The sequence below is a fragment of the Pseudorca crassidens genome, chromosome 1, assembly GCF_039906515.1.
Source record: "Pseudorca crassidens isolate mPseCra1 chromosome 1, mPseCra1.hap1, whole genome shotgun sequence".
NCBI lineage: Eukaryota > Metazoa > Chordata > Mammalia > Artiodactyla > Delphinidae > Pseudorca > Pseudorca crassidens.
In genome coordinates, this window is record NC_090296.1 from 85,044,818 (window position 1) to 85,055,587 (window position 10,770).

The window sequence follows — 10,770 nt, forward strand, 5'->3', positions numbered from 1 at the left end:
AGAGTGAGCCAAAGAAAAGTGAAAGCAAGTTTACTTAGATACACACTCCATAGGCTGAATGCAGTCTGTCTCAGAAAGTAAGAGTGGCCCCAGGGCATGTGGCTGTTGGTTTTTATGGGCTGAGTAATTTCATATGCTAATGAGTGGGAGGAATATTCTTGCTATTTCAGGGAAGGGTAGGGATTTCCCAGAAATTGGGCCACTACCCACTTTTTGGCCTTTTATAGTCTGCCTTGGACTGTCAAGGCATAAAAAGGGGTATGATTTTTTAGTATTACAATGAAGATATAATGAGCTAAAGGTCAATGACTGGACTGTTCTCGAAGTCACCTTGGTTCCAGCCAGTTTTTATTGCATCCTAATAGCTGCGCCCCTTCTTCATTTATCTAGCTGTTGTGTCCTGCCCCTTTCCCTCCTGTCTCAGAATCACCAAATGGGGTCCATTCCACTAAGGAGTGAGCTGATCTTGCAGGCTTCCAGTTTTCCAGGTTTTTAGATACACTTAGTCTCCTGGTGGGCAGGAACAGTACCTGGTTACCATATTCCAAGAGAGCTTTCATGATTTCTCCTACCTGGAGGGCATACTTGAGTTGTTCCATTTCAAGGGAGTTAAGGTGTCCTTTCAGGCTTGGCGAAGGGGTCTACCACACATGAGTTCAAATGCACTTCCATATAGTGATTGGATTGTTTAGAGAAATGCAACCCTGAGTAAGAGGTCCCAGTTTTTGAGCTAATACCCCAAGGGCCATTCCCATTCTCTCCTGAATGTAAGGGTCAAAGGGTTTAGTTAAATCTTGGAGGGCCAGGGCAGGGACTTGAAGTAACTGCTTTTTCATTTCCTGAAAGTCCCCTTTACATTCTGAATTCCATTCAAAAGGATCATCCTTTCCTTTCAACTCTTCATACAGAGGCCTCACTATTAGACCATATTTAGGGATCCAGATGCGGCAAAACCCAGCCATCCTCAGGAAACCCCTAAGCTGTCTTCCAGTTTTAGGATGGGTGAGGCTGCAAAGGGCTTCTTTTATTTTCTAGGGTAGGCTTCTCTGACTTGTGAGAATGAAGCCTAGGTAGGACACCCTAGTTTGTGATATTTGAGCTAAATCTGGGACGGCAGCGTATGTCCGGGTTTTAGATGGACTATCATGGGACTGGCTCCTACAGCTAGTCCCACCCGTCCCTGTGCCTAGACCTCAGGATTTACTCCAAGGAGGTTGCTTGCTCTGTCTAGGGAGGTTTTTCCTCAGCCATTACCATTATCACCTTGTGCCCCTGTCTAGGGGAACACCCATCTCGTTTGTCTCCCATTAGGTGGATAGTTAGCCCCCAACATACGTAGGACATCTCTTCCTAGCAGGGGTATAGGGCATTCAGGGACATACAGGAAGGAATGAGTGAGAATGTGTTCATCCACTTTACATTCGAATGGTTCTATGAATGCTCATTCTTGGGCCTTCCCTGATACCCCCATAATTTTACAACTCTTGTGACTGAGTTTGCCTGATCTGGTGCTCAGAATCAAGTAAGTGGCACAGGTGTTGATGGGCTTTCTCCCTATGTCCAATGTCAGCAGGGGTCCTTAGGGGTCAGTTGGAGTGCCAGCTTAGGAGTTCCCTGGCCCCATCATTCTTCACCTATTTGGATCATCTGCCTTCGAAGGTAATGGCTGGTACCTGGCATTTCTGTCGCTTTTTGGGGCGGCGAGGTTATTCTCCCTTCCAGTGTCCCTCTTGTTTACATATGGCACACTGATTGGGTCTGCTTTCCTTGCCTTGCTATCCCTCCGTGTGGGCCAGCAGTCACTCACTGGAGTTGAGAGTTTCTGAGGGCAGTTAGTCCAGACCAGTTGACATTGGAGGGCAACAGCCAGCAAGTGGACTTGCCTCCAGACCTTTTTATCCTCTGACTTTTCCTCCTCTGTATCTTGGTTATTAAACACCTGGTAGGCAACCCCGACCAGGCGAGAGGCAGGGCTATATGGTTCTATTTCCAGTTTCTGAAGCTTACGCCGCCTCATGTCCAGGTCACTTTGAGAAATTGAATAGAACCTCAGGATTGCATTCCCTTCCAGTGACTCAAGGTCAGTGGTGGTATACATTTGGAGGCATTGCCTGAGGCACTCTAGGAATGCTGAAAGGTCTTCTGTTGGCTCCTGATGATTTCCTTTATCTTATTCCAATTGACAGGTTTTTTTCCTACTGCCTGGTGCTAGTTCCTCTGAAGTAGGCAGGGGAGCCCTGTGAGCCCTTTGTAAGACCAGAACCCCCAATATCTGGAAGACCTGTGAGCTGCTGGCCAGAACAAGAAACACCCACTGCCCCCCCCGCACCGCAACTTGTGAGGTGAACCTTGGGTGATTATCAACCGAGGTTCCACGAGCTCTCCTCCTGGTATCAGCACAGAATACCAGCTGCCCCAGTGGTCTGGTGAGTACCCCATGGGAATCCCTCGTGCTTTTAGCTTTCACCTGGTAGGAAGTCTGAAACACCTTCTTTTTGGCTGAAAGGAGGAAAGAGAAGACCCCTGATTCAGAGAGCTGTGCCACTCCCTAACAGACCAAGTTGGTTAGGAACTAACGTGCCTACGCTGCTCTGGACCAGAGGCAGTCCAATCTTACCTCCTGTGGGATATTCTGACTGAGGAGGGACTGTCTTAAGCACAGGCTGTTACAAATTCAAGGCAGACCCCCAGCTATATCAGATCTGAACCATTTGGATGGCTCCTATTTTGGTCTTTTGAGCAATCCATTAACAGTTTGGGGCTGGTTCCAAATCTCCCGAACAGAAATCTTATTTGGGTCGAATCTGGTGGTATTTGTGTGACTAAATTCCCAGCCAGGGTCCATCAACCTTCCAGGATTCCCCTTGAGGCAGGTCCCTGATGGAGAAGGAGGGCTCATCCAGGTATACGTCCCCTTTACGGAGGCCTCTGCACATGGCACACAATGAGCAAGTGAAACTAGACTAAGCACAAGGGGAAAAAAAGTTAGTTTTATATTATTACCCAGATTCTATTTTTATTTCCTGGAAATTGTTAATGGGCTTTGCCAGTGACAGTATGTAAGCCAGAAGACCAAGCTGGAACACTGGAGGTATACCTCAAAACACACACACAGCCCTTTGGAAAGGTCTGAATTATAGGTTCAAGGCATTTAAAGTTTTCTCTGTCTACTCGTAAGCTGACTACTAAGCTAACTAAGAGGAAATATCAAACGGACACTTAGGTTGTTTCCATATCTTGGCTATTATGAATAATGCCACTGAACATGGGAATGCAGGTATCCCTTCAAGATCCCATTTTCATTTCCCTTGGGAATATACCCAGAAGTGGGATAACTGATAATATAGTTCTATTTTTAATTTTTTGAAGCCCCTCCATAGTGGCAGTACCAATTTCTGATCCCACCAGCAGTGCACATATTCCCTTTCCTCCACACCCTTACCAGCACTTGTTAGCTCTTGTCTTTTTTATAATAATCATTCTAACGTGTAAGATGATATCTCACTGTGTTTTTTTTTAATTTTTAAATTTTATTATTTATTTTTATTTTTGGCTGCGTTGGGTCTTCATTGCTGTGCACGGGCTTTCTCTGGTTTCAGTGAGCGGGGGCTACTCTTCGTTGCGGTGCGTGGGCTTCTCATTGCAGTGGCTTCTCTTGTTGCGGAGCATGGACTCTAGGTGCACGGGCTTCAGTAGTTGTGGCATGCGGGGTCAGCAGTTGTGGCTCGTGAGCTCTAGAGCGCAGGCTCAGTAGTTGTGGCGCACAGGCTTAGTTGCTCCGCGGCATGTGGGATCTTCCCAGACCAGGGATCGAACCTGTGTCCCCTGAGTTGGCAAGTAGATTCTTAACTACTGCGCCACCAGGGAAGCCTCTCGCTGTGGTTTTGATTTGTATTTTCCTGCTAATTAGTGATGTTGAGCACCTTTTCATGAACCTATTGATAATTTGTATGTCTTCTTTGGAAAAATGTCTATTCAGCTCCTCTGCCCATTCTTAATATCAGATTGTTTGTTTGTTTTGATCTGTTGCAAGGCAAGGGTCAAGGTATATTTTTCAGCATATGGATTTCCAATTGTTTCCACAATATTCTGGATCCTTTGTTTTTTCATATTAAATTTTAGAGTCAGCTTACCAATTTCTATCCCAAAAGGCTCCTGGGATTTTGATAGGGTTTATGTTGAATCCATAGATAAATTTGGGAAGAATTAACAGCTTAACAATATTGACTCTTCCAATACATAAACAAAGTATGTCTCTCCATTTATTTAAGTCTTCTTTAATTTCTGTCATTAATGTAGTTTCAAAATACCAATCTTGTATATATTTTCTTAGTTTTATCCCTAAGTATTCTGTGATTTTTTGCTATTGTAAATGGTATTTTTAACATTTTAATTTCCAGTTGCTTATTGTTATTATATAGAAATATGATTGATTTTTATATATAAATCTTGTGTCCTACAACACTGTAATATTCACTTATAGTTCTAGTAGCTTTTTGGTAGATTCTTTGGGATTTTCTACATAGACAATCATGTTGTCTTTGAATAAAGATACGTCGCAGAGAGACAGGAGGTAACTAAAGGGGGGATCCCACTGGTCAAATATGGGACAATTTGAGCATCAAAATAAATAATAATAGTGAGAGATTATTATTTACAATATAAGAATAAATAAGCTGATATAAATGGATACATAGATAAATGAGGGAATGAGTGAATGAATGGTGGAGAAGGGAAAGCTCTTCTTTAGTTAAATGTAAATTAATAAGTGAAGAAAGAATGATAGAATTGGAAAATCATCATTTGAAACCTATCATTACACACTACTATATATAAAATAGATTACCAACAAGGACCTACTGTATAGCACAGGGAACTATACTCAATATCTATAATAACCTATAAAGGAAGAGAATGTAAAAAAGAATATATATGTATGTTTATATTTATATATATGTATAACTGAATCACTTTACTGTATACCTGAAACTAACACATTTTAAATCACCTATTTTTCAATAAACATTTTTTAAAAACCCATCATAATAATTGATTCAGGCAAGTGTCATCAATGTATGTTTTTCAGACTGGCTGGTGAAAGTTTGAAGAGTAAGAAGATATTTACACAGTCTCAAAATATCTCCCTACAAAATACTTATTAAGTATAAAAAGTAAAAAAGTAATGTCATAGTGGAGAAGCCTGGCAAACATCACCTTAACCAACCGATCAAAGCTAACAAAGTTAGTATCACTGGTAACAATGTTAATTGACAGCATGTGCCTTCTGCTGTGATGCACTTCTGTGGAACTGTGGCTAAATTAGTGTAACCCAAATGTAATCACGAGAGAATATCAGAGAAACTCAGATAGAGAAACATTAACTCACAAAATAACTGGATTCCCAGAAAGGTGGAATAGATAAATTTCCCTATTCCTTGTACTAATTACAACTAAAACCCCTAAACACTATATAGAAAACAAACGTAAGATTCTAAAACGTGGAGAGAACCTCAGGACCCAAGGAATGACATGTTGGCAAGTTCCCTGGATTTTCTTTTTGTCTCATGGATCAGACATGGATCTGAAGAAGCTGGCAACCGTGAAACCAATGGGTGCAGATAAGAAAGACCCAACAAAAGCCTGCTTCGTAGCTAAAGGACCAGGAAAGGGGCCACCTAGCAAGACTGAAAATGTTTAAGCAGTAACCATTTAACTCCAGCCAAATACCACAGAAGAAAACCGTGGCCCGGCCTATATTCTTGCCAGCAAAGCCTGTGGGGAGTCTAGACTTCCACCCTTGCAGCCTGTAACAAGGTGCCTCAACAACCCTGTAGGGTGACATCAGAGAAAGCCAAGTAGGGAGCCAGGACTTTCATCCCCATCTGGGAATAACAAGGATCACTACCCCAAGGCATCAGTGGAGACGGTGAGAAGATCTGGAACTCCAACCCCCCAATCAGCAGTAATGATGAGCCCCTTCATTTAATATCAATGGAAACCAAGTGAGGAACCTGGATTTCTGCCTCCACCTGGCGGTAACAAGATGGCACCCCCTATGTTCCCTTCCTGGAGTGGTGTCAGAGAAGGCCAACTAAAATAGATTTAGGGCTTCCCTGGTGGCACAGTGGTTAAGAATCCACCTGCCAGTGCAGGGAACACGGGTTCGAGCCCTGGTCCAGGAAGATCCCACATGCTGCAGAGCAACTAAGCCTGTGAGCCACAACTACTGAAGCCTGTGTGCCTAGAGCCTGTGTTCCACAACAAGAGAAGCCACCATAATGAGAAGCCCGTGTACCACAACGAAGAGTCTGCTCACCGCAGCCAGAGAAGAGCCTGAGCGCAGCAACGAAGACCCAACACAGCCAAAAATAAATAAATAAATAAAATAAATTTTAAAAAATAAAATAGGTTTACATAAGACCCAGAATCATATTTAAAGACATAATATGAAAATGTCCAGGTTTCAGTGGAAAATCACCAAGAACCAAGAAGATCTCAAACTGAATGAAAAAAAGACAATCAATAGAAGCCAACACTACGGTGACAGAGTTGACACATTACCTTTCAGAAAAAAATAATTCGAATGAGAGTGGATTTCTTATCAGAAACTGTGGAGGCCAGAAGAAAGTGGTACAATATTTTTCCAGCGATGAAAGATTGACAACTTGGGAATCCTATACCCAGGGAAAATGCCCTCCAGGAATGAAATGGAAATCAAGACATTGTCAGATGAAGAAAAACTAAGAGAATTTGTAGTTACCAGACCTATCCTAAAAGAATGAGTAAAGGAGTTCTCTAAACAAAGGAAATTATAAAAGAAGGAAACGTGGAAACTCAGAAAGAAAAAGAAAAAAACTATGATAATTAAAAATATAGGTAAATACAATAGGCTTTCTTTCTCCTCTTGATTTTGACTCAGCTTTTGTTGTATGTTTGTCATACATATTTCTCTTGATTATGTTTCACAGTTGAAGCAAAAATTATATCACTGCTATGGGCTGAATGTTTGTGTCTCCCCAAAGTTCTTAAGTTGAGGGACTTCCCTGGTGGTCCAGTGGTTAAGACTCCGAGCTCCCAGTGCAGGGGGCCCAGGTTCGATCCCTGGTCAGGGAACTAGATCCCGCATGCCTCAACTAAAGATCCTGAGTGCTCCAACGAAGATCCCACATGCCACAACTAAGACCTGGAGCAGCCAAGTAAATAAATAAATAAATAAAACTATCAAAACTCTTATGTTGAAAACCTAATGCCCAAGTTGATGGTATTAGGAGGTAGAGTCTTTAGGCTCTAGCAGAAGAAGGTGATTAGGTCATGATGGGGAGCTCTTGTGAATAAAAGAGCTCTATAAAAACCTTTATAGGGACTTCCCTCGTGGTCCAGTGGGTAAGACTCCATGCTCCCAGTGCAGGGGGCCTGGGTCTGATCCCTGGTCGGGGAACTAGATCCCGCATGCCGCAACTAAGAAGTCTGCATGCCGCAACTTAAAAGATCCCACATGCCACAACTGAGACACAGTGCAGCCTAAATAAATAAATAAATACTTTAAAAAAAAAAAAACTTTATAAAAGAGCTCTCTAGCCCCTTCCACCATGGGAGGACACAGTGAGAAACCAGCGTCTGCAACCCAGAAGAGGGTCTTCACCAGATCCCAGCCATGCTGGCACCCTGATCTTGGACTTTCAGCCTCCAGAACTGTGAGAAATAAATTTCTGTTGTTTATAAGCCACCCAGTCTATGGTATATTTTTACAGCAGCACAAATGGGCTAAGACAATCACTGTCTGATGTTCTAAATATATGTAGAGGAAATATATAAGACAACAGAGTGCTGGAAGTTCAAGAAATGCAATAAGGCAAGTAATGAAAATAAAAGGCATTCCAATTGGAAAGGAATACATAAAACTGTCCCACTGGGGCTTCATTGGTGGGGCAGTGGTTGAGAGTTCACCTGCCAATGCAGGGGACACGGGTTCGTGCCCCAGTCCAGGAAGATTCCACATGCCGCGGAGCGGCTGGGCCTGTGAGCCATGACCGCCGAGCCTGTGCTCTGCAAAGGGGGAGGCCACAACAGTGAGAGGTCCGTGTACCACAAAAAAAAAAAAAAAAAAAAAAACTGTCCCACTGGAGATGACATGATTGTCTATATAGAAAAACCAAAGAATCTCCAAAAAAAAAAAAATCTAAGAAGCAATATGTGAGGTCATCAAGGTTTCAGGATACAAGAAAACCATAAAAAACTCAACTGCATTTTTATATACTAGCAATAAACATATGGACACTGAAATTAAAATACAATACCATTTAAACCACTCAAAAAAAAAAAAAGAAATATTTGGGTGTAAATCTAGCATTTTATCCTATGAAACACAAAAGATTTTAATTTTGATAAAGTCCAATTATTATATATTTTTTCTTTTGTTGCTTGTGCTTTTGGTGTGATATCTAGGCAAGCATTGCCTAATCCAAGATCACAAACACCAACTGAATTGCAAAAAGCAAATCAATGGAAGAAAGAGTCTTCTCAACAAATGATGTTGGCGTAACTAGACATCCATAGGTAGAAAAACGAGCCTTGACCTAAGTTTCACATCACATAAAGAATTAACATAAAGTATATCATGGACTCAAATGTAAATTGGTTTTTAAAAAAATATTTATTTATTATTTATTTATTTTGGCTTTGTTGGGTCTTAGTTGCGGCATGCGTGCAGGATCTAGTTCCCCCAACCAGGGATTGAACCTGGGCCCCCTACATTGGGAGTGCAGAGTCTTACCCACTGGACCACCAGGGAAGTCCCTCAAATGTAAATTGTAAAACTATACAATTTTTAGGAAAAAATATTGCTGACAATCTTTGGGATATAAAATAAAACAAAGAGTTTTTAGACTTTAAACCAAAATTGTTATCCATAAAATAAACTTAAATTTTACTTCATCAAAATGAAAAACTTTTGCTCTATGAAAGACCCTGTTAAGAGGATGAAAAGACAAGCTACAGACTGTAAGAAAATACTTACAAACCATATATCCGACAAATACAAGTACCTAGACGATAAAAAAAATTCTCAAAACCCACCAGTAGCCTTTTGTCTTGTTGCATCCATGAAAACAAGATGTGTCGGCAGCAGTTCTACTGGAGTTACATATGAAAATTCAGCCAAGATTCTCACTGTTGCTGCTGGGCTCCCTAAACCTGCATAGTTTGATCTGGATACCATGTGTCCCACCAGTGTCTACGTCAGTACACAAAGGATATGGACTTCATCAACCTGGAATAAACAATCTTCCTTGAATGGATCATTCTAAACATCTACCAGTCAAAAGAAAAAATGCTAGCTCTTCCTACAACAACAAACTCCACAGTAAAAAGCAAACAATCCAAATAGCAAACAATACATGGACAAAAGACATGAAGAGACATTTCAACCAAGAAGTCACACAGATGGCAAATGAACACATGAAACAATGTCCAACATCACTAGCCATTAAGGAAGTGCAAACTAAAATCACAATGAAGTACTACCTCACCCCACTCACACTGCTGAAATAAAAACTACAGACAGTATGTACCAAGTGTTATTGACAGTTTGGATTACTCATACATTGCTGCTGGGAAAGCAAAATGGTATAGCCACTTTCAACAACAATCTGGCAGTTTCTTCAAAAACTAAAATATGTGGGACTTCCCTGGTGGTCCAGTGGTTAAGACTCCGCACTTCCGATGCAAGGGGCGCGGGTTTGATCCCTGGTCAGGGAACTAAGATCCCACATGCCGTGCGGTCATAAAAAAAAAAAAACTAAATATGTAATTGCCATACGACCCAGCAGTTTCACTCCTGGGCATTTATCCCAGAGAAGTAAAGACTTAATGTTCACATAAAAACCTGAACACAAATGTTTATAGCAGCTTTATTCATAACATGAAAAAAATTGGAAACCACCCAGATGTCTGTCAACAGGTGAATGGTTGAACAAACTGTGGTAGATCCAAACCATGGAACACTACTCAGCAAGAGGGAACTACTGATGCAAACAACAACCTGGATGAATCTCCAGAGAACTATGCTGTGTGAAAAAGACCAATCCAAAAGGCTGCATACGATGTACAGTAGTTATATTTATATAACCTCATTGAAATGATGAAATTATAGAAACGGAGAACAGATTACTGCTTATCAGGGTAGGGGTGGGAGAGAAATGGGGGTGGCTATAAAAGAGCAACATGAGGGATCTTTCCTCATGTTGGAAATGTTCTGTATCTTGACTGTATCAGTGTCAATATCTGGGTTTTGATATTGTGCTATAGTTTTGCAAGATGTTACCATTGGGCCAGATGGGTAAAGGATATATGGGATCTCTTTGTATTATGCCTTACAACTGATGCAACTCTACAATTATCTCAAAATAAAAGCCTAATTTAAAAATAACTTGCCTATATTCTTCAAAAGCTGTCAATGTCATGAAATACGAAGAAAGACTCAGGAATTGTTCCAGAATGAAGACTAAAAAGACATGATAACAAATGCTACACACATTTTTAGATTTTCTTTTGCTATTAAAGATATTACTAAGACAACTGGCAAAATTTGAACAAAGTCTTTAGCTTATAAAATAGTACTATACTACTCTCATCTCCTGATTTTGTTAAATGCACTCTGGTTATATGAGGGAATTTCTTGTTTGTTTTTAGGTAATATACACTGAAGTATTCAGGAGTAAAGGGATGTCATGTCTGCAACTTGACATGGTTCAGAAAAAAAGAGAGCGAAAG

The 10,770-nt window shown here is 41.0% G+C and overlaps 1 long non-coding RNA gene across 5 annotated transcripts in view; it reads left to right on the forward strand.

The window, feature by feature from the left end:
* Positions 1-10,426, forward strand: part of LOC137227580 (uncharacterized) — a 28,839-nt gene extending 18,413 nt beyond the window's left edge. For 4 of the 5 annotated variants that reach the window (XR_010944915.1, XR_010944912.1, XR_010944914.1 and 1 more), the window contains 2 exons: positions 2,187-2,426; positions 5,087-10,426. This is a non-coding gene — a long non-coding RNA (uncharacterized lncRNA). The remainder of the gene's footprint in view (positions 1-2,186; positions 2,427-5,086) is intronic. The other variant, XR_010944913.1, reaches the window with a different exon arrangement.
* Positions 10,427-10,770: the final 344 nt, after the last annotated feature.